General features: G+C 40.3%; 1 protein-coding gene across 7 annotated transcripts in view; it reads left to right on the forward strand.

Annotated features, from left to right (window-relative positions):
• Window positions 1-10,464: 10,464 nt before the first annotated feature.
• CEP350 (centrosomal protein 350) overlaps window positions 10,465-23,684 on the forward strand; it is a 161,434-nt gene continuing 148,214 nt past the window's right edge. For 5 of the 7 annotated variants that reach the window (XM_005540125.4, XM_005540127.4, XM_005540129.4 and 2 more), the window contains exon 1: window positions 10,465-10,800. The gene's annotated coding sequence lies outside the window, so the exon portion shown is untranslated. Of the gene's footprint in view, window positions 11,079-23,684 lie in introns of all 7 variants that reach the window. The other 2 variants (XM_005540126.5, XM_074027214.1) reach the window with 1 other exon arrangement.

A 23,684-nucleotide genomic window follows, 5' to 3' on the forward strand; every position in this document is an offset into this window, starting at 1 on the left:
AAACTTATTTTCACTGTTTCTTGGTCTTTCATTATATGAATATTCCTCAGTTTACTACCCATTCTTCTATTGATGGCCATGTTATTTCCCATTTTTGCTATTATAAACGATGCTTCTGTAAAATTCCTGGTACTTGTCTCCTTGTGCACCTGGGTGAGTTTCTTATGGCAGTGAACCATTTAATCCAAGTCTGCAGTGAGATAAGAAGTTTGTGTAAGAATATATATCATCATACTGTCTCCTTCATTAAGGAAGTCTTATCTTAAAAAATGTCAGCTTAGCTGGGCGTGGTGGCTCATGCCTGTAATCCCAGCACTTTGGGAGACCAAGGCGGGTCAGGAGATCGAGACCAGCCTGGCTAACATGGTGAATCCCCGTGTCTACTAAAAATACAAAAAGTTAGTCGGGCGTGGTGGCAGGCACCTGTAGTCCCAGCTACTCAGGAGGCTGAGGCAGGAGAATGGCGTGAACCCGGAAGGCGGAGCTTGCAGTGAGCCAAGATCACGCCGCTGCACTCCAGCCTGGGTGACAGAGCGAGACTCCATCTCAAAAAAAAAAAAAGTCAGCTCGTCCCTAAATAGTATGTTTAGGGACATAGTTGATTTACATCCTTGCATGAGCTCTTTATCTTATTGGTCTAGTAACAAAGAGTTTGAGAATGTGGACTATTTTGAATGAAATTGTTGGGTCATGGGCATATCTTCAATTTTACTGCATATTTCCAAAATGTTTTATAAAATCATTGTACCAACTTACACAGCCATCAGAAGTGAATTAAAAACTCCCATTGTTTCACATCTTTGCCAACATGTAATATCATTAGACCTTTTAAATTTTGCAAATCTGGATATAAAGTTTGGCTTAAACTCTGATAAAAGCATCAAGTGGCTTCTCAGTATGGTTTTATTTTCTCTTTCCTTGATTGTTAATGATATAAAGCATCTTGCCATTTTTCAGAAACTGGTTTTTAGGCTGGGCATGGTGGCCACTCATGCCTATAATTCTAGCACTTTTGAAGGTAGAGGTGGGAGAATAGCTTGGGCCCAGAGTTTAAGACCAGCCTGGGCAATGTGACCTGATATCTACTAAAAATATAAAAATTAGCCAGGTGTGGTGGCATGTACCTGTGGTCCCAGCCACTTGGGAGGCTGAGATGGGAGGATCACTTGAGTCCAAGGAGTTTGAGGTTACAGTGAGCTGTGATCATGCCACTCCAGCCTGGCCCATAGAGTGAAACCCTGTGTCAAAAAAAATATAAGGCCAGATGCAATGACTCATGTCTATAATCCCAGCAATTTGGGAGGCTGAGGCGGGTGGATCACTTGAGCTCAGGAGTTTGAGACAAGCCTGGTCAATGAAGTGATAACCCATCTCTACAAAAAATACAAAAACTAGGCGGGTGTGGTGGCACACGCCTGTAGTCCCAGCTACTCAGGAAGCTTAGGTGAGAGGACAGCTTGAGCCTGGGAGGTTTCAGTGAGCCAAGATCATGCCCCTGCTCTCCAGCCTGGGGGACAGAGCTAGACCCTGTCTCAAAAAAATATAAAATAAAATAAACTCAGATGAAATAAGATAAAATAAGATAAAATAGTTTTTAGTGTTTTTATAAGCATTGAACTTTTCTGGACTTTTGCTGCTAATCTTCAATTTTTCTTTATTCATATCTTCCTTTTATTCAATGTTTCAAAGGTAAACCATGTTTGCTTATTGCTTTTTAATCTCTTTTTCCTATTTCTTTCTCCTTTTATCATTTCATTCTTGCCTGTGGAATGTTATGCTTCTATGACTGGCTTTCTGCTTTTCTACCTCTACCGTTACTTTTTCCTGGCTCAGGTTCTCTCGGAATCCTTCTTTTCTGGCCAGTTGCAGTGGCTCACGCCTGTTATCCCAACACTTTGGGAGGCCAGTACAGGAGGACTCCTTAATCCCAGGAGTTCAAGACCAGCCTAGGTAACACCACGACACTCCATCTCTACAAGAAATACAAAAATTAGCTGACTGCGCGACTGCACCCCACGCCGGACAACAGAGTGAGACCCTGTCTCAAAACAAACAAACAAAGAATCCTTCCTTTTGGTAAAGGTTATGTCTTTGGTAAAGGTCATTATTCATGCATGCAACTAAACAAGACTCAGGGGTGTAATAATAGAAGCAACTTTATTTTCTTCTCCCACTGTCCTTAGTGGGGAAATTCCTTTTATTCCTGCACAAAAACTTAGGCTAGCCCCATGACTTTTCTCATCCATTGTAGTTAATAAAAGTCTTATATCACATTAGCTTGCAAACACAGCATTAATTCAGTAAAAAATATTCAGCCCAGTATATGAATCAACATTTTAATCTTTACACAAAGGTACAAATTCTATCCTTTTGGATCTAGGACTTCCTGCAGTAGTGCTGCCTCCTTCCACGAAGTCAGGCATGGTCCTTCTTTTCTCTTTTCCTATCTGGACTATATCCCTTTCCTCAGGTTTGCTAATTATGATTCCTACCCTGCCCAGGGTGGAAGGCAGGGAACTGGGGAGTCAGGGAAGAGCCGTAAGGGAGACAAGAACATTCTTACGTGACTGGTACTGTTGTAAGGTGGCTTTGTCTCAGGCTTGGTAGATGGGTAAAGCCCATTGTTTCTCTTAGAGGTCCTGGGTTCTTTAAAGATTCTCCTGCTCAGCCTCTGCAGCTACAACTCTCTGCATGTGTATATTGCCTCTCCTTTGGGTGGCCATTCCCAGTGTCCCGTAGCCAAATATTCCTCTTTCTCTGAGGTCCACTCACGCTGGTAGGCTACCTCCTTAGGGGGATTCCTTCAATTTTAATTTTTTTTTTTTTTTTTTTTGAGACAGAGTCTGGCTCTGTCACCTAGGCTAGAGTGCAGTGGCACAATCTTGGCTCACTGCAACCTCCACCTTCTGAGTTTAAACAATTCTCCCTGCCTCAGCCTCCTGACTAGCTGGCATTATAGGCGCCCACCACCATGCCCAGTTAATTTTTGTATTTTTAGTAGAGACAGGGTTTTGCCATGTTGGCTAGGCTGGTCTTAAACTCCTGACTTAGGTGATCCATCCACCTTGGACTTCCAAAGTGCTGGGATTTTAATATCCTCCTCCTCCTCCTCCTCCTTCTTCTTCTTCTTTAGGAAAATGCCTATTCTCTTTTTTTGGTGACAGGGTCTCACTCTGTCACCCAGGCTGGAGTGTAGTGGCACAGTCATGACTCACTGCAGCTTCAACCTCCTGGGCTCAAGTGATCTCCCCACCTCAGCCTCTTGAGTAGCTGGGACTACAGTCCCGTGCCACCAGGCCCAGCTAATTTTTTGTAGAGACAAAGTTTCATCATGTTGCCCAGGCTGGTCTCGAACTCTGGGCTCAAGTGATCTGCCCACCTCGGCCTGCTAAAGTGTTGGGATTACAAGCATGAGCCACTGCGGCTGGCCTAACTCCCATTTCAGAGCAGCAACACTTACCTTCCCTGCCACCATCCTCTACTCTGCTATCAAGGTTGCTGTGCCTTTTTCAGGCCTGAATCCAGTTACAGGCTACTCTGCCTTTCAGATTCTGGCCCACGCATCAAGCTCTCCATATTGTCTTCTCAATGCCCCTATTACGAGCTTAAGGAAGAAGCCGCCTCCACACCCCACTGCCTATCCAAAGAAATCTTCCTGTCAAACCCTTTGAATGTACAATTTCTCCATCCTTTCATATCAGTGACCAGGTTGAAGGGTCTTGCATGAGGAAGTTCAAGAATCACATACTTGGTCTCATATATCTCCTCCTAAAATGTGCATCTTAAGGGCCAGGCGCGTGGTTCACGCCTGTCATCCCAGCACTTTGGGAGGCCAAGCCAGGCAGATCACTTAAGATCAGAAGCTTGAGACCAGCCTGCCCAACATGGTGAAACCCTATCTCTAGTAATAATACAAAAATTTGCCAGGTGTGATGGTGTGCACCTGTAGTTCCAGCTACTCGGGAGACTGGGGCAGGAGAATTGCTTGAACCCAGGAGGCAGAGGTTGCAGTGAGCCGAGATCACGCCACTGCACTCCAGCCTGGGCAACAGAGCAAGGCTCTGTATCAAAGAAAAAAAGTGCATCTTGACCAACCTGGGCAACATGGCAAGACCTCGTCTCTGCAAAAATACAAAAATTAGCCAGGTGTTGTGCATGTAGTCCCAGCTACTGGGTAGACTGAGGTAGGAGGATCACCTGAGCTCCAGAGATTGAGATTGCAGTGAGCTGTGACCGTGCCCCTGTACTCCAGCCTGGGTGACAGAGTAAGACCCACTCTAAAAAATAAAAATAATTATAATGTGCATCTTCATGTATACATATGAAACAAACCTGCACATTGTGCACATGTACCCTAGAACATAAAATATAATAAAAATAAAAAAATAAAATAAAAAATATGCAATACATTGAAATACATTTTTAGGTAACTATATCTTATGTTTATACAGAGTTAACCTTAGCATCAATTTTTAATTATAAAACTCTTTAAGATGAATGAGGCTATTGTGAATAACTTCCTTTTAAAAAATCTGGTAGTTTTAAATATTTACACCTAAACTAAAAACACAAAAGCACTCTTATATACAACACTGAATAGCAGACGGGATCATTTCCTAAGATGTAGTATCAAAGAAAAAAAACCAGATTGTACTATTTCTATTTGGACAGCAGTAAGATGAATGGTAAAGAACTTCCAAGAGATACCTGTGAATAAACATGGCAAAAACATTTTTTAAGTGATTTTAAAAATAACTTTTATGGTGCAAGCATCTGTAAGCGTATACCAACTATGGCGCAAGACATAAATGTCTGTTGTCTTTTATATGAAATATTGAATATATTTACATTAATTAAAAAAATGTGCATCTTGTGTGCCTGTCTCACAACTTACTCTGGTTGCTGCTATCAGTTTGTTTTGGGACCTCACTCAAAAATTTCAACTTTTAACTTTCAATTGTAGTCAAATATGGTTAAATGCTGCCTTTGTAGATATGCCTTTTTTTTTCTTTCTGGATTTGATATCATAGAGGTTTCTATGATCAATATTTCCTTGGCTGTGTGCTCATGTACTCATACTCACATATATATACACAAATATTTATATACATGAAGATAGATGGTTATGCCTATTTTCTTATCAAAGACATTTATTTTTGATAAATTTTAGTTTTTTCATAATTCTGCCCAGCAGAATAACAAATCCCCTAGAAAAGTGCAAGACTAAGCCAAGAGACCGACTCTAGAAAAAATAAAAGTAACCAGAAAACCTATCCCTAAACTTGGGATCTGCATAGCGTTTTAAAATGAAAGGGAAATTTGTTCTGCTTGAATTTATTATTGAAAACGTGGCGGACAAGATTATAGACCAGATTTGGCATCTAGGCTTGACATTTCCTTAGGAATGCCTTTAGTTAATCCTGACACATAATTTTATTCAATGAACTACAAATAGTGAATGACATAATTACAGCACCAAAGCTGTATCTGCCATTTCTTAGTTTGTTGTCTAGAGATCAATATCAAATTTTGCATTCCCAGGAAAGAAAACATCACTATTCACCTAGAATTTAAATTCAACAAATACATTTAATTCAACAAATATTGAATACCTAACTATATGCAAGGCACTGATTCAGTGTATTAAAAATAGTAAAAAGAAGCAACATTTTTCAGCACCTATTATGTGCCAACTATGTGTCCTTCACATGTGTTATTTCTTTTTCAACACAGGTTTATTGATATATACTTCACATATCATACAATTCACCCACTTAAAGCATACAATTCAATGGGTCTTAGTATGTTCACAGAGTTGTGTGACCGTTGCCACTATCAATTTTAGAACATTTTCATCACATAAAAAAGAAACTCCGGGGCCAGGCGCAGTGGCTCACGCCTGTAATCCCAACACTTTGGGAGGCTGAGGCGGGCGGATCACCTGAGGTTGGGAGTTCGAGACCAGCCTGACCAACATGGAGAAACTTCATCTCTACTAAAAACACAAAATTAGCTGGGCATGGTGGTGCATGCCTGTAATCCCAGCTACTTGGGAAGGCTGAGGCAGGAGAATCACTTGAGTCCAGGAGGCAGAGGTTGCAGTGAGCCGAGATCGTACCATTGCACTCCAGCCTGGACAACAAGAGCGAAACTCTAAAAAAAAAAAAAAGAAAAAAAGAAAAGAAAAAGAAAGATGAGGCACGGTGGCTCATGCCTGCTCATGCCTGTAATCCCAGCACTTTGGAAGGCTGAGGCAGGCGGATCACCTGAGGTCAGGAGTTCAAGACCAGCCTGTCCAACATGGTGAAACCTTGTCTCTACAAAAATGCAAAAATTCATATGGCATGATGGTGGGTGCCTGTAATCCCAGCTACTCAGGAAGCTGAAGTGGAAGAATTGCTTGAACCTGGGAGATGGAGGTTGCAGTGAGCTGAGATCGTATTATTGCACTCCAGCCTGGGCAACAGAGCGAGACTCCCTCTCAAAATAAAAGGAAACTCCATAACCACTAGTAGTCATTTCCCATTTCTCCTCCCCTCCCCTATGTCTATTCCACTTCCCAGTCCCAGGCAATCACTTACCTACCTTCTGTCTCTGTATATTTGTATATTCTGAACACATTTTATATTCTACATGTGTTATTTTTTTAAATACTTACACAAATCAATGAGGTAGGTACCATTGCAATCTCCACTGTACACAAGTGGAAACTGAGTCACGAAGAGGTTAAGTACCCTGACTAAAGTTATATGGCCAGTAAGTGGTTCAGCCAGGCTTTATTTATTTATTTATTTATTTATTTATTTATTTATTTGAGACAGAGCCTCACTCCATCAGCCAGGCTGGAATGCAGTGGTGCAATCTTGGCTTGCTGCATCCTGTGCCTCCTGGGTTCAAGCAATTCTCGTGCCTCAGCCTGCCAAGCAGCTGAGACTACAGGCGTTCACCACCATGCCTGGCTAATTTTTTGTATTTTTGGTAGAGATGGGGTTTCATTATGTTGGCCAGTCTGGTCTCAAACTCCTGCCTTCAAGTGATCCACCCACCCTGGCCTCCCAAAGTGCTGGGATTATGGGGGTGAGCCACCGCACCCGGCCTCAGCTAAGGTTTAAACCCAGAATTTAAATTCTAGATGAATAGTTATGTTTTCTTTCCTGGGAATGCAAAATTTGATATTGATCTCTAGACAATGAATTAATAGACAGATACAGCTTTGGCGATATAATGATGTCATTCGCTATTTGTAGAATTCATGCTTTTAATCCACTACGTAGGAGACAAAGGTCCTTAGAATCTAACATGATCATGAGGTATAAGACACAAGGAGAACTATTGATAGTAGATACCGCTCTAAGCAGGAGACACAGCATCACACAGTTCAGGGGTGGAAGAGCATCTGGAAAGTATGAGCAATCAAGGATTTTTTTCTGTAGTAGTTAACTTCTCAGTTGGCACTTAGAGAATGTAGCAGAAATTGAGAACTGGGGTAAGATGTGTTCCAGGTTAGGGAACAAAGGCCTAGAGGTAGGAATGAACAGGTTGTTTCTCAGATCCAGTGTGGTTTGAATGTAACATTCTCAATCAGTGTATCACTTCCCATTTCGTGACATTAGCAGTGTTTATTTCTGTCTTTTAATGTCAAGCTCTTGACAGATATTATTTCTAATCTTTAAGACAATCCTACAGGGTAAATATCATTGACCTTGATATAGATGAGAAGATTGAGGTTCTTGAGGGTCATAGGGCGAGTAAGTGATAGAGCCAAGATTTGCATAAGAGTCTTTCTGATGTTACATTCCTGCCCTTTTTACTTTATTGTGCTGTCTTACTTCAGGGAGATGGAAAGTTAGGTTGGTGCCATACTGAGAAAAGCCTTGATGGCTGAGGCGAAAAGTTTTTACTTACCTTGGCAGGTAGAGACATGGTAGAGATAAAAGTCAAGCTGAACTGTGGAAATACTACTATAATCATTTGGGCAGTAGAAATGAGAGTCTAAATTAGGAGGGCAGTGGTGCAACTGGACAAAAGGGAAGTACATATAAGAAATATGCATCAATGGTATTTAGAGACTTAATAACTGACTCGGTGGGAGCAAGGCATACAGAGGAGTATGTAATATTTCTGAAACTTTGGTCCTCTTAGTTCTCAGAAGAGTGTTCTGTGACAGCCATGAACAGAAATACAGGGGAAAAGAGGAGGAGCTGGCCGTGTAAGACTCAGGAGAGGAAAAATGATAAGCTTAATTTGGGAGCTGAAAGTGCTGGTGGCTTCTGTATCTATGTGAAGATAGGTAACAGGTAATTGGAGATTTAGTCTAGGGCCAAGATCTAGTTATCCAAAAAGTGGTGAGAGTCAAGGCCATAGTAATCAACAAAGAATATAAAGAAAAATCCAATCTTAATGTCTACTAAAAAGCAGGAGAAATAGGAAGCCATATTGAACACCTATTACTGGCCTAACATTGTGGAGACGTCTGGGAAAGGCAAAAAACCTTTTTGCATTACGCTTCCAATCTTGTTCCAGAGATTAATTACTCTCATGAAACTATATGCAACTAGTACAAAACTTGACAGACTCAGGGCCAATCTGTAGGGTAAACACAAGAGTAACAGGATATTAGAAAAGAAAGACATTGATGTGCTTGGGGAATTTAGGAGGCAAGGAGAAGACGGACCAACACAAGGTATAAGAAGTAGAAATTGTGCATAGGCTGATACTAGGGTAACCCTGCTCCAAGCACAGTGACAGAACTTTAGTGTTTTCTCTGTTGCCAAGGGGATAGCATGGGGCTGAAAAAGTATAAACGGGCTTTTGGGGTAAAGGAGATCCCAAATCTTATATCTCCCTCTGATTGATGGTATAAAACTGGGCAAATTACTTAGCTTTTTCAGTACTTGTTTCTCTTTCCTTTTCTTTTCTTTTATCTTTCTTTCTTTCTTTTTTTTTTTTTTAGAGGGAGTCTCACTCTGTTAACAGCCCAGGCTGGAGTGCAGTGGTGCGATCTCGACTCACTGCAACCTCAGCACCCCAGGTTCAAGCGATTCTCCTGCCTCAGCCTCCCGAGTAGCTGGGATTACAGGCACTCGCTACCACGCCCGGCTAATTTTTGTATTTTTAGTAGAGACGGGGTGTCATCATCTTGGCCACGCTGGTCTTGTACTCCTGACCTCGTGATCCACCCGCCTCGGCCCCCCGAAGTGCTCAGATTATAGGCGTGAGCCACCGTGACCGGCCAGTACGTGTTTCTTCGTTTTAAAAAAGTGAGTATATTTAATAAGGTGGTTGTTTACATTCAGTAAAATAACGCATGAAAAGCATCTAACACAGGGCTTTAAACAGCAAGACTGGGCAAAATCTAAATAACATTTTCCTTATGTTGTCTTTTTTGCTACCACTTCCACCATACGATTACCCACATTTCCTGTCCCCTCCAGTGCAGCTTCCTGGAGACATTTTACACGTATACAGGACTTCTGCACATCCCATTCAGGTATAGCTGTAGGCCCTACCAAGAGGGATCATTACTGCCTCCTGCTGTCATTGATGTTCGACAAACATTTATTGAGCACCTACAATGTCCTAGTTACTGTGCTAGGCCATTTTGGGGCATAGAGAGATAAAAGAGACCTTAACGTCTTCAAGACACTTGATGAGAAACAATCTCTGGGTAAATAACTATCGGAGTTCAGAGGGTGGACAGAAGTGATGGGCGAGTCTGTGTGCAGTGAGCACCTAGTGGAAGGTGGCATTATTTGCAGAAGGGAGGTCCTTTCAGCCAAGTCTTGACAGATGATTTCACCACGCGGAGATTGGGAAATAAGGACAAAGATATGAGAAGACATCTTGGCCACAGAGGGCCTCTCAAAGCACTGTTACAGCAAAGCCAATACTTAATGGGAGGAAACTCCGTTTTACTTGCGTGGAGTCTTAAGTCATTAGAGTGCATGTTAAACAGAACTGTAACCCTCGCGAATAAAACGGCCACAGTGACAGTAGTGGGTAACCGCAGAGCTGCAACTACTCTGACAGGGGTGACGATTTATTTGGACGACAATTGGTGAAACATTGTAAACTCTCAGAAGCTGCCGTTTCCAGACTTTTGAGTTCATTCTTGTCAAATCCCCAGCTTGTTTTCTCAGCCCGGGGTGAAATGCGCAGCCAAAAGGCCCAATGAGCGTCAAAGGGAAAGGGCAGGGGTGGTCTCTTCTGCGGATATACCTTGGCTCCTCCCGAGTCCTACGAGTTTAAACTTCGCCACGCCAAACATGGCTTCCTCGCGGTTCCGCTCCTTGTTTTATCTCGCTCCCACCTTTCGGCCACACTCAACATGGCCCTAACCGAAGGTTGGCATTTCTGTGGCACTGTCTCAGGACAGTTCTCGCGAGGTTTGCCTGGGCCCGACTGTTCCCGCCCTGCCTCGCGCCGCCGCCACAGCCACTGCCGCTGGCGCCGCTCCTCCTCCGTGTCAGTTGTTGGGCTGTAATGGCGACTGGGCCGCCCCTGCCGAAGTGACTCCCGGGCGGGGGAGCGGGGCCAGACCTGCGCCAGAGGGAACTGCAGAGAGCCGCAGCTCGGGGGGTGGCTTGCCCTAGGGGAGGGGAGGCAGCCTTTTCGCCTCGTCTTCCTTGCGAGCGGACCGGCGGATCCCCGGAGCCGGTGCGAGGCGGGCACCCGGTGCGTCCCCGGAGCGGGGAGGCCAGGCCGGGCAGCCCTGGGGCCGGTCGGGGCGGCGTCACTGCACCCTCCGCCAGGTCCCGCGGGATGCACCGTGGGAGCCGAGGGCGGAGGCGACACTCTCAGGTGAGCTCCGGTAGGACCTGGCTGGGACCGCGGAGTCTCGCTCACCCTCAACTGTCTCTGTCCGCGGTCCCGGGTCCCCGGTGGCGGCGAGAGAGGCGGGGCCGGGCGCGGAGAGTTTTAGCCCTGCTTGGCGTCCCCCTCGGGGAACCTCCCTGGGTTCTGAAGCTTTTGGGGGACCTAGGTTTCGGGTCCCACCAGTGCCTGCTGAAGACGGAATTTCCTTCCTTACCTGCCAGTGTCCTCCCGCCTCCTCTGCCCCTCCTCTAGCCTGCAGAGAGGTAAGATACCTCTAGCCTTTGCTCCCCGGAGAAGTGTCCCTTCTTCATTTGGCGATCAGGCATATTTGGGGAGATTCCGGGGACTGACTCCAGTGGCAAGGATGATCAGTTTCTGTTCCTTTTCGGTGGGGATCACATTCTCAAGTATAGGGAAAACTTTGATCTACTCTAGTCTAGCGGTTGCTGAAGGTAGTCTACCGGCTTATTCACAGATAATTTGGGGAGAGATTTAAAAAGCTTTATGTTTTGGAAGTTAGCAGTATTTTCCTCCGCCTTTTAAATGCCGCTCAACATCCAATGTCACAATATATGAATTGGAATTTGCCTGGATTTTAAATTTTGAGATAGAAAGTTGCACATAGGCATAGATTTTAATGTTTTAATGCAGTAGCAGATCCTTCATATGGGAAAAAACAGGTTGTCAGAAATAGTGATCAGTATCCATGTACTCCACCTGATTGTTTTGTTTTGATGGTGATCCTTGTTTTGAATTTGGGGAAGTCGTTATTGTTACCATGTTAACGATACCTCCTGCCCTGTATTTGAAGAGTTTTAAAAGAAAGACTATCTTTGATAGAGCTAGTAACAACCTGAAAAGTTCTGTAGAAACAATGATAAAATACAAAAAGTTGCCCTCCATTCTAAAAATCTGTTAGTTTAAAATATTGTTTTTAAACAAGGAAATGCACTGCTAATGACATGGAATTATGACTTTGAGGGATTAGTTGTTCGACCCATGCTGGAAGTTGCTTCAAAGCCATGGGCATATAATAATTAGTTTCGGTGTGCTAAATTGACAAATTTCATTTAATGTAATAAAATAAATCTGAATCATTTGAACTGTCATTGCATTAAATTTAAGATACTGTAATCTGAAAATAAACTTCAAGCTAGAATACATTATATGTGTGGATAAATACATGCGCATCTCTGTATCTCTTCTGTTCATCCTCAGTAGCAGAACTTTGTGTATGTAGAGATGGCAAGTTCTATTGGTAAAAAATTTCATACATATGTGAACGAATTTCTTTGATTTTCTGAGATTAATTTGTGTGTGTGTCATGTAAGAGCGTTAATACTTAACCAACCTTCTGTGGGGCAATCAATTTATGAGTTATAAAGTTTTTGGATTTTTTCCTTCTGCTTCTGATTGTCAGTCTTTTGCCCATTTTATAACACCTCTACCATATCATGAGCAGAAGAAAGGAGATGAAGTCCTGCTGTAATCAATTTTATTTGTTAAATTGCTATAATTTATAGTGGGAGCAAAAAAGAAGTTGTCCAAAATAACTGACATCATTTTTTGGTGTGCTTCTATATACATTATTTTGTTTAGTTTTCACAGTGATCTTGTGAAGTATGTATGGCAGATATCCTTATTTTGCAGTCGTGGAAACTGACACATACGGAAGATCATTTATGTGAATGCCTGTCATTTCTGCAGATAATCTGGGATTAGTTTTATTTTAAAGTAAATATTAATATAGGTACTCTGGCATTTGGCATGATTTTAAAATATAAAAAAATTATTCTATTTTTATTCCTTTTTACATGCCACTTGCCCCTTATGCTGATAATCGCCAGTTTTTTTTAAAACATTAGTATTTTTATAACATTTTGTTAATTATTGACAAGTCATGAATTATAATGGATCACTTTACTTCTTTATGTATATACTTTTTGTTTGAACAAGATTCTTAAAGTGTAGTTCATTTCTTGTCTTTCACTTTGTTTGGATACTCAGTTCTGTCCTCTTTATTCTTCCAGTCATTTATACTCTTAGTTATGTAAAACAAACGTTCAAGCCACATGATCAGTAACATAACTGAAAAGTAGTAATATCTTGATGATTTTATTGTTGAGACAACTGATGATTTAAAAAGTTAATTCTCTGTGTATAATTGTGATTGTTATTTTTGCAATGTGAGGCAAACTGAAATAGTTTTCCTTATTGACTTTTCCCATGTCAAAAAATTTTAGTGTTATAGTTTAAAAAAAAAAAAAACAGATTGCATAGTATTTTTTTGTTGTTGTTGTTCATTGTTATCATTTGTGGTTATTTTGAGTTATTCTTTGCCTTTCTCATCTGGTCTGTAAGTTCCATAATGGCAGAGATCCTTTAATCACTACTATGCACCCAGTGCCTAGCATATGGTAATATAGTCAACAAATACTAGTTGAAGAAATTGACTAAAGAATGGTCCCAGGATAATATTTTAAATGCAAAACAAAAGACTAGTTCTTAGTTCCTAGGCACACCTCACCTCTTGGGAATATATTCCAGAGATATGCTCAAATTTGCTAGGTAGCAAGGGAATGACAGCCTGGGATTAAAAAGCCACTGGGAGTATGCCGCAAGTGGAAACTTTATTTACTATTTTAGTGATTTGCCTGGGCGCTCTGGCAATAGTTATGGTAATTTAAAGGAAATAGAAACTTTAAGACCCTAACCTGTTATACTAGTACTATAATTATAGGCTTGTAATAGCTTTTAAGTCACTTCTTAATCTCAGCATTGGGAGTTTAAATTCTTCAAGGCCAGCTAGTCCAATTCCCATATTTTATACATAAGAAAACAGAGGGTTGTATAGGGGTGACATCTCACGCATAGTTGGTTTCATAACTGGGAGAAGAATCCACTGCACAGCTGCTAAGTCTACATTTGTTTAATATGTCAGATAATTGTAAAATCAGAACATAATTGTGATCAACCTGGCAGTCTATTTAGTATTAATTAAAAACTCAAAATGGGCCTTTTTTTTAATGAATCAAAAATGTTAACTAATGAATCTGAACCCTCTCCTTTGTAATTAGGACTATAAAATGATGCCATTGAAGCAAACTTCTGGAAGGAAATTTGGCATTTCCTATCAAAATTAAAAGTATATATATTCTTTGATAGAATCATTTCCTGCTTAGGAGTTTATCTTACATAAATTTTAACACAGCACAGGAATTCTTTAAGAATATTTATATTAGCATTATTCCAGGATGTCAATAACTTTTATAAATAATTTTAAAATGTCCTAAATGTCTGTTGGTAGGCTAATAGTTAAAAGTCTAGTATATTTATGCTGTGAATTACTATGCAGTTGTTAACAGGTTTCAGGGTATCTATATTTACTTCATGAGCAGCGGCTGAGCATATCCTTCAGCTCCTGGGACCATGCGGTGGACCTTCTGGGTTCAAAACCTGACTGCACCACTTTCTAGCTGTGACTCTTGGTGAATTACTAAAAGTCAGCTATAAATTGGATATACTAGTAGTTCTCATCTTACAGGGGTACCATGAGAATTAAATGAGTTAACACTTATGCCCTAAGTAAGCATTAATAAGCTCACGTGTTTGCTGTTACTATTATGTATTGACTTGGAAGAATGTTCATGATATAAAATTAAGTGAAAAAATAAGTTGCACTATACTATAGAATATGATTCATTTAAAAAACACATAGACAAATAAATGTAGTTTTGTTTTCATTTTGCATGTGAATAGAAAAAAGGGCTATAAGGACAGACATTAAACCATTAAACATGTGTTTTTCCTGAGGGAGTGGATGACTTTTCTTTTTTACTTTAGACATTTTTGTATGGTTTTATTATAAGAATTACTTTCATAATTTTTGAAACTTTTTTCTAAAAAAAACTGAAGTAAATTTTTTCTTCTATTAAATAGTGCTACAAATGTAATTTTGAATGTGATTTTTAGAGATATACACATTTAATCAACAGAGTATCTCATAATTAGATCCTGTGTCAAAACATTTGTTAATGGAAGGGCCGGGACTTGGTGACTCACGCCTGTAATTCCAGCTCTTAGAAAGGCCGAGGCGAGTGGGTCACTTGAGGTCAGGAGTTTGAGACCGGTCTGGCCAACATGGTGAAACCCGTTTCTTTCTAAAAATATGAAAACTAGCAAGGCATGGTAGTAGGCCTGTAATCCCATCTACTCGGGAGGCCAAGGCAGGAGAATTGCTTGAACCAGGGAGGTGGAGGTTGCAGCGAGCCAAGACTGTGCCACTGCACTCCAGCCTGGGCAACAGAGCAAGACTCCATCTCAAAACAAACAAAACTTTTGTTGGTTGGGTGCAGTGTCTCATGCCTATAATCCCAGCACTTTGGGAGGCTGAGGCGGGCAGATCACCTGAGATTAGGAGTTTGAGACCAGCTTGGCCAACATAAGGAAACCCCACCTCTACTAAAAATAAAAAACTAGCTGGGCATGGTGGCAGGTGCCTGTAATCCCAGCTACTGGGGAGGCTGAGGCAGGAGAATCGCTTGAACCTGAGAGGCAGAGGTTGCAGTGAGCCAAGATTATACCACTGCACTCCAGCCTAGGTGACAGAGTGAGACTCTGTCTCAAAACAGACAGACAAACATACTTTTGTTGGTGGAAGATTGAAATTTAGGAAAATCCCTAATAAATATGTTTGTTTTTCTGCTAGCTTTGTAACCTTAAGTCTTATTTCTTAATTTACAAAGTAAAGCCATAGGCTAGATCAGTGTTTCTTAAATCCAGTATTCCTAAACTGTGCACTGAAGTAAGTCCTCACTTAATGTTGTCCATAAGTTCTCGGAAACTGCAACTTCTAAGACCCCAAATGCCTCTAATATTAAACATTGAAATAAATGGGACCTATACATACATTTAAGAAATACCAAGAAAAGTGAAGGTAATTATTTACCCACTTATTTCAGATCAGGATGGCAGGGGGCTGGAACCTGTCCCGGCAAGTAGGGCACAAGATAGGCTGCCATTCCATCGCAGGTAGCATTTACACACAGACGCGCACACGCACGCACACGCGCGCGCACACAGACACACACTCTTTCTCACTCAGACTGGGACCATTTAGACATGCCAATTCATGTCAGTTCACCTAATGCGTTCTCCTCTGTGATATGGGAGGAAACTGGAGTATACGGAGAAAAGCCACACGGATGTGGGGAGAACATGCAAACTCATACATGGTAGCCCTGGTGGGGAATCAAAATTTTTTTCTAATCAAAATTGTAAAGAAATGACATTGAATGAAACTGTGCTATGGAGGACCTGCTGTACTGTGGAGCACCGTAGTAACTCACCTGGACACTATGGGATATTTGAGAAATCTTAAGGGAAACAGCAATATTGGATAGCTGTGGGATATTTGACATCTATAGGACACTGCTCAAACTACCAGTTTGAGATACTGCACAAGAGATTGTGTTACCTTTTTTTTGATGACACTGTGTCTTCCAAACGCTAGGTTTTGGGAGGTTGCTGTGATAAAAAGCAAGTACTATGCAAAAATCAGTTTGGAGCAGTAAATGAAGGTGGTGGTGTCCAAAATGATTTCAAGATTTGAGAACTTGTGTAATGTCTAGTAGGTACACACATCTTATTAAGTAGTTGTAATTTTGTAATAAAAATATTTATTTTAATTTATACATATTTTTGAACTGCTATTAAGTTGTTAGGCTAAAAATACTTATTAGGTTGTGAACTTAACTACTTAATAAATGGAACTGTTAGGTATTTTTTTGGCCTAGGGGTTCCATGATTAAAAAAAAAAAAAAAACTGGCATACTGAGGGGTCTGTGAACTGAGAAAGTTTAGGAACCTCTTGAACTTTTGACCAGGACACCTACAGTAAGAAATATATTTTCCATGTTCTGTGTTCCCAGAGGTTGGTTTTTTTACATTTACCTTTATTTTTTATTTTTTTAAATAAAACGAACAGACGTGTGTTATATGTGTATGTGTATATATATAATGAAATAAAAGTTTCACTTTTTAAAGTTTTACTTTGAAAAGCCCTCATGGCCAGGCATGGTGGCTCATACCTGTAATCCCTGCACTTTGGGAGGCCGAGGTAGGCGGATCACTTGAGGTCAGGAGTTCAAGACCAGCCTGGCCAACATGGTGAAATACCATCTTTACTAAAAATACAAAAAAATTAGCTTGGCGTGGTGGCGTGCACCTGTAATCCCAGCTACTCGGTAGGCTAAGGCAGGAGAATCACTTGAACCTGGGAGGCAGAGGTTGCAGTGAGCTGAGATCGCGCCACTGCGCGCCAGCCTGGGCAACAGAGAGACTCTGTCTCAAAAATAAAATAAAATAAAGCCCTCACTAATTTCAATACACCTGATATTTGCAAATCAATCCTATTTAGTTCCATTAATAAAATTCTAGCTCCAGTCCACCATATTGTTTTGTTTTAACCTGCTAACGGGTCATGACGACATACTTGAAAACATGAGTATGGTTGACTTCTAATGTCCAGCTTTAATACGGTTTGTTTCTCTGATTAGTTATAAATGAAGTTAGACTACGCTTTAGCTTTTATTTTAGATTTGGGTTTCGGGGGGATACATGTGCAGGTTCGTTACATGGGTATATTGTATCATGCTGAGGTTTGGACTTCTATTGAACCTATCACTAAAATAGTGAACATAGTACCCAGTAGGTAGTTTTTCAACTTTTACCCCTTACCCCTCACTTCCCACTTTTTTTTTTTTTTGAGACGGAGTCTTGCTCTGCCATCCAGGCTGGAGTGCAATGGCTTGATCTAGGCTCATTGCAACTTCCGCCTCCCAGGTTTAAGCGATTCTCCTGCCTCAGCCTCCTGAGTAGCTTGGACTGCAGGTACCAGCCACCACACCTGGCTAATTTTTTGTATTTTGGGGAGAGGTGGGGTTTCATCCTGTTGGCCAGGCTGGTCATCAACTTGTGAGCTCAAGTGATCTGCCCACCTTGGCCTCCCAAGGTGCTGGGATTACAGGCGTGAGCCACCCGTGCCTGGCCCTTTCCCACTTTTGGAATCCACAGTATCTTGTTTTCATCTTTATGTCTTCATTTACCCATTGTTTAGACCCCACTTATAAGTGAGAACGTGTGATACTTGATTTTCTGTTTCTGCGTTAATTTGCTTAGGATAATGGCCTCCAGCTGCATCCATGTTGCTCCAAAGGACATGATTTCATTCATTTTTATGGCTACATAGTATTCCATGGTGTATACATACCGCATTTTCTTTATCTAATCTACTGGGGGTTTTTTTTGGTTTGTTTTTTTTGGTTTGTTTTGTTTTTGAGACAGAGTCTTGCTCTGTCGCTCAGGCTGGAGTACAGTGGCCTGATCTTGGCTCCCTGCAACCTCTGCCTCCCGGGTTCAAGCGATTCTCCTGCCTCAGCCTCCTGAGTAGTTGGGATTATAGGCGCGCACCACCACGCCTGGCTGATTTTTGTATTTTTAGTAGAGATGGGTTTCACCATGTTGGTCAGGCTGATCTCGAACTCCAGACCTCGTGATCTGCCCACCTCAGCCTCCCAAAGTGCTGGGATTACAGGCTCCCAGCCTATCTAATCTACTGTTGATAGGTACTTAGGTGGATTCCATGACTTTGCTATTATGAATAGTGCTGTGATAAACATAGTAGTGTAGTGTCTTTTTGATAGAATGATTTCTTTTCCTTTGGGTAGATACCTAGTAGTGGGAATTCTGGGTCTAATGATAGATCTAAGTTCTTCGAGAAATCTCCATACTCTTTTTCCACAGGGGTTGAACTAATTTACATTCCCACCAGCAGTGTCTGTTGCTCACTTTTTAATGGAGTTATTTGTTATTTTCTTGTTCATTTGTTTATGATTCCTTGTAGATTCTGGATCTTAGTCCTTTGTCACATGTACAGTTTGCAAATATTGTTTTCCCATTCTTTAGGTTACCTCTTTACTTTGTTGATTCTTTTGCTGTGCAGAAGCTTTTTAGTTTAATTAAGTCTTGTTTATCAATTTTTGTTTTGTTGCATTTGCTTTTGAGGTTTTAGTCATAAATTCTTTGCCTAGGCCAATGTGCAGAAGAGTTTTTTTCTAGGTTTTTTAAAAATAGGATCTTTATAGTTTGAGGTTTTATGTTTAAGTCTTTAATACATCTTGAGTTAATTTTTGTATGTGGTGAAAGGTAGGGGTCCAGTTTCATTCTTCTGTATACGCTAGCCAGTTTTCTTTTGTTTTTGTTTTTTTGGAGGTTTTTTTTTTTTTTTTTTTTTTTTTTAGCATCGTTTATTGAATAGGTATCCTTTCCCCATTTTTGCTTTTGTCAGCTTTGTTCAAGATCAGCTGGTTATAGGTGTGTGGCTTTATTTCTGGGTTCTCTATTCTGTTACATTGATACACGTGTCTGTTTTTGTATTGGTAACATGCTGTTTTGGTTAGTATAGCCTTGTAGTATAGTTTGAAGTTGGGTAATGTGATGCCACTGTATTCTTTTTCCTTGGCTATTCAGGCTCTTTTGGTTCCATATGAATCTTAGAATTGTTTTTTCTAATTTGTGAAAAATGATGTTGCTTATTTGATGGGAATAGAATTTTTAGATTGTTTTGGGCAGTATGGTCATTTAAATATTGATTCTTCCAATCCGTGAGCCTGGAATGTTTTTCCATTTGTTTGTGTCATCTGTTATTTCTTTCATTAGTGTTTTGTAGTTCCCCTTGGAGCAATCTTTCACCTCCCTGGTTAAGTTTATTCCTGGGTATTTTATTTTTCATGTGGCTATTATAGATGGGATTGCATTTTTTGTTTGATTCTCAGCTTGAACATTATTGGTGTGTAGAAATGCCACTGACTGTTGTACGTTGATTTTGCATCCTGAAACTTTACTGGTTTTTTTCTTAGATCTAGGAGTTTTTTGAAGGACTTTAGGATTGAACAGAGATAATTTGAGTTTCTCTTTTCCTATATGGATGCCTTTGTTTTTAAATTTTAATTTTCTGCCTGATTCCTATGGGTAGGACTTCCAGTATTATGTTGAATAGGAGTCGTAAGAGTAGACATCCTTGTCTTGTTTCAGTTCATAGAGGGGATGGGATGCTTCTAACTTTTGTCCATTCAGTGTGATCTTGATCTTTTGGAATAGTTTCAGTAAGATTGATACCAGCTCTTCATTTGTCTAGGATAATTTGGCTGTGAATGCATCTGATCCAGGGCTTTTTTTGGTTTGTAGATTTTTTTTTATAACTGATTCAATTTTGTAAATCGTTATTGATCTGTTCAGGATTTCATCTTCTTCCTGGTTCAGTCTTGGGAGGTTGTGTGTTCCCAAGAATTTATCCATTTCCTCTGGTTTTTCTAGTTTAGTGCGCATAAAGATGTTCATAGTAGTCTCTGAGGCTCTTTTGTGTTTCTATGGTACGAGTTCTGTCACCTTTGTCATTTCTGATTATGCTTCTTAGGATCTTCTCACTTTTTTTTTTTTAATTTACCTAGAGGTTTATCTATCTTGCTTATCCTTTCAAAGAACTAACTTTGTTTTGTTGATCCTTTGTATTTTTTTTTAAATGGTATCAATTAATTTAGTTCTGCTCTGATCTTAGTTACTTTGTTTTCTGCTAGCTTTGGGTTTAGTTTGTTCTTGTTTTTCTGGTTCCTTTAAGTTCAACATTAAGTTGTCAATTTGATATCTGACTCTTTTTGATGTAGGCATTTAGTGCTATAAACTTTCCCCTTAACATTGCTTTTGCTGTATCCCAGAGGTTTTGGTGTGTTTGTTTTTCTATTTTCATTTGTTTTGAAGAATTTTTTTATTTCTGCCTTAATTTGTTGTTTAACCAAAAGTTAGTTAGGAGTGAGTTGTTTAGTTTCCATGTATTTGTGGTTTTGAGAGTTCCTTTTGGTGTCGATTTCTAATTTTATTCTACTGTAGTCTGATAATATGCTTGACATGATTTCATTTTTTGAGAATGTATTGAGACTTGCTTTATGACTGAGCTTGTGGTCCATCTTAGAGAATGTTCCATGTGTAGATGAGAGTGTATATTCTGTGATTTTTAGGTATAGCATTCTGTAGAAGTCTGTTAGGTCCATTTGGTCAAGTGTTTAAGTCCAGAGTTTCTTTGTTAGTTTTATACTTTGACGTTCTGTTTCTAATGTATATAGACATATACATTTACAAATGGAAATCTCCTTTATAGATGTAAATTTCATTTACAAAAGGATTTCAGAATAGCCAGCTAAATGCCAGAAAAGTGTATTTTAATTGCACAGGTGATCTTTTTTTTTTGAGACGGAGTCTGACTCCTTGTCACCCAGGCTGGATGGAGTGCAGTGGCGCAATCTTGGCTTACTGCAACCTCCACCTCCCGGTTCTCCTGTCTCAGCCTCTTGAGTAGCTGGGATTACAGGCGCCTGCCACCACACCTGGCTAATTTTTTTTGTACTTTTAGTAGAGATGGGTTTTGCCATGTTGGCCAGGCTGGTCTCGAACTCCTGACCTCAGGTGATCCACCCACCTCGGCCTCCCAGAGTGCTGGAGTTACAGGCATGAGCCACCGTGCTCAGCCTACAGGTGATCTTTTTAACCTGGCTACTATTTCTTAGGTGAAATTACTAAATTCAGGATGGAGCCCATTAAGGAATAGGGCAAAGAAAGCCTTCTCTGTACCTGGACTCAGCGTGAATAGATCTGAAAAAGGAGGAAGCTTGCTTTACCTGACAGTCTACCTTTTATAAACACTATCTAGGATAACTTTCTTTTCACCTTCAGGGAAGAGTAATAACAGAGCCGAAAGGTTAGCAGATTTAATTTTTCTTATCAATTAGTTGCTTAAGCTTTTTATTTGCCTTCTACAAACAGTCTTTTTTTAAAAAGCAATAAAAATATTGAAATCTTTTTAAAAGCTTCTGTACACCAACAGGCATCCCTAGATGGAACTGAGTTGGGAGCCCTCATTTTCAAATGTACTTCTTAAAGTACAGTGTTCATTTGGAATGTACCGTTGTGATTTTAAATTACCTTAAGTAAGATTTCACCATTTTTGTAAGCATTTGCTGCTTCTGGGACCTAACAATACTGCATGTATAAGCTGGAAGGTATAGTACTCAGGTCTTAGAAATAAGGATCCCATTTTTACCTTGAATAGTGGCTTTGGCTCTCGGATCCCCTTGGTCAACTTAGCTCATGATTTTTCCCTCTCTAAGCATGCAAGAAAAAAGAAATAAAGGGGGCTAGAACACACAAATCTTTGCAAATTTCTGAAAGCTGAAATTGCTACCCCCTTCAGTATTACCATTTAAACTAATTTCTGTCTAAACCAGCCAGACATTCTGAGGCCTTTAACTAGATCCAAGACAGTTAGATACAGTTGGATCCTGGACCCAGTCCAGTTTCTGTTGTAACTTCCAAACCTAATTTGGATCAGAAATTTGCTCAAACTCGGATAGCTCAAATGCACACCCATGGAGCTTCAGAATCTGAGAGAGAACTTACCCACAATCTCCAGCTGCTTTGAGAGAGCAGTGGACAAAATGAGTCCAGTGGGTACCTTGCTTTGTCATTTGGTGTTCCTGGGAGTTGCTAGAAGCTTTAGTTTGGATCCCACTTCTGACACCATCTATTAAAATAAAAACCTTAGACAAATTAAATTTAACAGAATTTGATTGAGCAGAGAACAGTTCATGAATCAGTCAGCTTCCAAACCAGAATAGGTTCAGAGAAGCTCCTTAGACTACCCTTTATACAATAGATCATCTCTGAAAATGTGTGTAGTTGCTACATTTTTGTATGATAAGTTATTAAATGTTATAGAGCAATAATGATGTAAAGAAGACCTTTGTATAAATAGAAGGATATTTTTCCAAAGAGAAAATCTGATTTATCTTTGATTAGTTTGGGTTTTGGTGATTTTTTTAAAAAGCCATTTATAGTTTTTGTTGTTGTTAGTGGGCTTGTAGAAGTTGTTTCTGGAATTGTGGCACCTTCCTTTTTAAAAACTATATCTAAAAATCATTGATGAATAATAGTAATAGCACTGGCCATAACTTAATAGGTTTCATTTCTTTTCTTTTCTTTTCTTTTTTTTTTTGAAACTGAGTCTCACTCTGTCGCCTGGGCGGGAGTACAGTAACGCGATCTTGGCTCACTGCAACCTCCTCCTTCCAGGTTCAAGCAGTTCTGTCTCAGCCTTCCAGGTAGCTGGGATTACAGACATGCACCACCACGTCCAGCCAATTTTTGTATTTTTAATAGAGACGGGGTTTCACCATGTTGGCCAGGCTGGTGGTCTCAAACTCCTGACCCCAGGTGATCTGCCTGCCTCGACCTCCCAAAGTGCTGGTATTACAGGTGTGAGCCACCGAGCCCTACTGGCTTCATTTCGTTCATGATTTCATGTCTAAATTTTAAAAGTGAAAATATTTTATGAAATAATTTCTTTTTAATTTTGAGATTGTTTTAAAATATAAAATATATATGCATATGTATACTTATTTTTTTTAAGTGTTACCATGTAAGATATTTTCTGTTTAGGAATGTCTAACCTTTTCATGTTGTATAAAATACCTGGCTTCATATGTGTATTTGTGCCTGTTTGCTTTTAAGAATTGGATTCTGAGACTTATCAATGTCATTTGGCAAACAGGTCTGGAGCACTCAGTGTGGCTATATACTGTGCATGAACTAGGGATATAAAGAGGAATAAGGCCAGGTGTGGTGGCTCATGCCTATAATCCCAGCACTTTGAGAGGCCAAGGCGGGTGCATCACCTGAGGTCAGGAGATCGAGACCAGCCTGGCCAACATGGTGAAACCCCATCTCTATTAAAAATACAAAAATTAGTTGGGCATGGTGGT

Source organism: Macaca fascicularis, chromosome 1, assembly GCF_037993035.2.
Source record: "Macaca fascicularis isolate 582-1 chromosome 1, T2T-MFA8v1.1".
Lineage (NCBI taxonomy): Eukaryota > Metazoa > Chordata > Mammalia > Primates > Cercopithecidae > Macaca > Macaca fascicularis.